The sequence below is a fragment of the Gekko japonicus genome, unplaced genomic scaffold, assembly GCF_001447785.1.
Source record: "Gekko japonicus isolate JY-2015 unplaced genomic scaffold, Gekko_japonicus_V1.1 scaffold434, whole genome shotgun sequence".
Lineage (NCBI taxonomy): Eukaryota > Metazoa > Chordata > Lepidosauria > Squamata > Gekkonidae > Gekko > Gekko japonicus.
In genome coordinates this window covers 121,109-124,670 of record NW_015163102.1, presented here as the reverse complement: position 1 = coordinate 124,670, position 3,562 = coordinate 121,109, and positions in this window count along the sequence as shown.

The window sequence follows — 3,562 nt, the reverse complement described above, 5'->3', positions numbered from 1 at the left end:
GACAAAACTTAGAAAAATGAAAACAAAACATTCAGACATGGATCTGCTAGATTTTCTCAGATTCTGTCATTCTTGCCTACTGTTCTGGATGGTGTTGGATTGTAGGGGCTTTCTAGAGAAAAGGGGGCACAGCTCAGTGGCAGAGTATCTTCCTGGCATGCAGAAGGTCCCAGGCTCAATCTTCAGCTGAAAGGACCAGATACTAGGTGATGTGAAAGAACTCTGCCTGAGGCCCTGGAGAGCTGCTGCCAGTCTGGCTAGGCAATACTTTCATGGACCAATGGTCTGATTCTGTATATGGTGGCTATATGTGGTCAAGTGTTCGAACTGTTGATGTTTTCCACTTCAGGCTTAAGGCATAATTGGCTGAAATTCTCCTCCACAAGCCATAGAGAAATAAATGAGAGTTTTGCAGGAGGACACCCACTGGTTGCCTCCAGCTTTGTAATGGTACAAAAAAATTCATGTTTATTGACAGCTATAAATAGTGATTTGTCACAGGTGCTGCTTTTGGAACTTTACTTTCTGGGAAAAGTGGAAGCCTTAACATCCCATAATTCAATGGTGTTTGAGCCTTAAAAAGAAAACTTTTATACTTGAAAATCTATTCATTCCTTTCTGGAAGGGAGCTGATACTGTACTATATTGAATCAACCTTTTTCAGTTGTGTAGCAGTTCTAAAAAACTTGGCAAGAAGCTGCTTATTTCTTTTCCTGTAGCAAAGCTTTGATGTCCCAGGGAAGTAACTTCCCGGTCCTGCTGCCCCAGATTTCAAAGGCCCAGGCGTACATCAGACACATACTCTTACCATTCCATTAGTGAGGTGTTTTTGTAGTTGTCTGAAGAAGCTCAGCCTGAAATAATCTTCTCTCTCTAACAATCTGCTTTGTGAAGGGGGGGGGGAGTAAGGAAATGGCTTTTTCTTATTAACAATTAAGGGTGTTGTTCAGTGCTTGAAATCATCTTGCAGTGAAAGTTCGGCGTGGATTCTCATTAAAATATGAAGAGAAAATCACATCCCAGGACTCAAAGGCAGTAGTCAAATGAAACTAGCGGTATCAAAAAGTGAGCAAAACGCCCAGTGCAAAAACATATTAAGAACTCTTCATTTCTTATTGATTTCAAAGCGCACTTGCTTATTGGTTTGTTTCCCAGAGTGCCTAAAACTGCAGGCTTGTTTATTTCTGCAACCAAAGCAACTAAAACTTGAGACATCCTAGATCCATTGTATAATGTGCTGTATTTTCATTCAAGGAGTGTTTCTGAATATATTGGTGGTGGGGGGGGTGAAGGGGATAGCATCCCATGATTCTTTTCAACCCTTCTGTGTATATTTCTAAGTAAGATGTTCCTATTTCTTAACCACGGGGACTATGACCTTTACTCTGATCCTTTCAGTTATATGCCATTTCTCTGTAGTACTAATGTGATACGGTGCTGTGAGTATAATTGTGAATTTTGCAGGCAGAGATGTAATGTGCCAAAAGATCATCTGTCCGATACACATTGTGGAACAAGGAGATGATACCTTACTTTGAAGAAAAAGGGGGAGATACCAATCTCACAAATCCATGTAAACTGCCATCATAATTGACAATGGGTTTTTAAAATTTATTTTCAATCTGGATTTTACACTTCAGTAACTAGTGGTGCAACTTTTCCCTTTTATTAGTGCAGACCTATACCAGGTGGAAATGGTTTTTGTTTTAAAAAAAGAAAGCTGCATCAGTTCCTTGTTTCCAATAAGCAGATCCCCCCCCCAAAAAAAACCAGAAACGAAAATAAGAAAATATCAGAAAGTGCTATAAAAGGTTGTTTTGTATATTGAAAAGGGACCTGACATTATTCAAGCTTTATAGTTCTCTTTCCAGAGTGTGTCCCTTTTCAGAGGAGAACAAGGCCCTTCTGTCACTTGCTTTCCAACCCTCTTTCTGGCTTTTAATAAAGAAGCTGAAAGCAAATAATAATAAAAAGAACCAGTTTCCCTCTGAAACTCAGAACCAACACTTTATCTGCAGAATTGGGCCAAAATGGAGCCCTCCATGCTTCCTTGGGAAAACAATTCTGTTGTATAGCAGTAAGGATGCCAGGCCTCCGGCTATAGCTATAGTGGGAGGCTTCTCAACAATCACTTTCATTACCAGGGATGGGACTGTGTGCTGCTGCTGTGCCAGAAAACTTACATCACTTCTGGTTAAAACTGGAAGTGGCAGAGGGGACACTCTTTGCATTTCACAAAAGCTCTATGGCAGAACTCTATGGTTAAAACTAGAAGTGAAGTAAGTGTGGTGGTGTGCCAGGCCCTGCCCCCGAATTCCTCCTAGGTGTTGCCAGCTGCCGCCTGGTAACCCTATAAAGTAGTGAGCCACACAAATTACTCTGAGGGACAGTTTCATTAGGAGGGGACTTTGAGAGTGCCTGATAGGATCGTCATCCTCCAGGTGGGGCCTGGAGATCTCCTGAAGCTGCAACTGATCTCCAATTGACAGAGATAAGATCCTCTGGAGGAAATGGCTGTTTGGGCACATGGACTCTATGCCTTATACCCTGCTGAGTTTCCTCCCCTCCCTGAATGCTTCCTTCCTCAAGCTTCACCCCCAAATCTCCAGAAATTTCCCAACCTGCAGCTGGCATTCTGGAGGTAGTACACAGGTTCACATTGGTAGTACACAGTACATAGGTTCATGTAGGCAGGTTGTATAGGACTGTTGCTTCACTTCTTCCTCTTTCTATTCTGTCTGCATCCTCTCTCCTAACAGAGGGAAATAAAAATCAGTTGGGGCTGGTAGAGTGGCCGGTTTTGTTTTGTTTTGTTGCTTTTTGCTCTAGGAGAGCACAGTCTAAAGCAGGGGAAGCATCCACTCTAGGCGTCTAGCCAGATCTTCAGGGCTCATTTTCCCTCAGAGAATCTGGCAGCCAAAACAAGGAATGTAACTGTGGCACAACGAGGTAGCGCAGACTAGGGGAAAGGTTGGAATAAGCCCATCTCCTCTCAGCTCAAGTGTGGTGGGGAGGTGCGTAGCCTCCCTTACAAGCCTGGGGCACTTGGTCCATTTCCCTCATGCTTGGTTCTCCAAGGACAATGGGGAAATGTCGAGGAATAGAAATGGCCCAACTGGTGATGTGTGTGTGTGTTCTAATTCTCTGGATCCCTCTAGGGACACCATTCTTTTCTCATAGATTCCTTCTCCCATACTGTGAAAATCCTTTCGTAGGCTCACTGCTGGTTAGATAACTATAGATGGATATCAAACAGCCATGAGCTGTCTTGCGTCCCATAGGTGCCTCTGTCTGGCTGCTGTGATCCCTCTAGTGACACCATTCTTTTCTCATAGATTCCTGCTCCCATACTGTGAAAATCCTTTCGTAGGCTCACTGCTGGTTAGATAACTATAGATGGATATCAAACAGCCATGAGCTGTCTTGCGTCCCATAGGTGCCTCTGTCTGGCTGCTGTTCAGGAAGACACTAGCAGTGCTGTTCTATTTAACTGGGAGCAAATGTCTTTTTATATTTTTAATGTGCACGTTCCCCCCACCCACCCAGTGATTGGCAGTGTTAA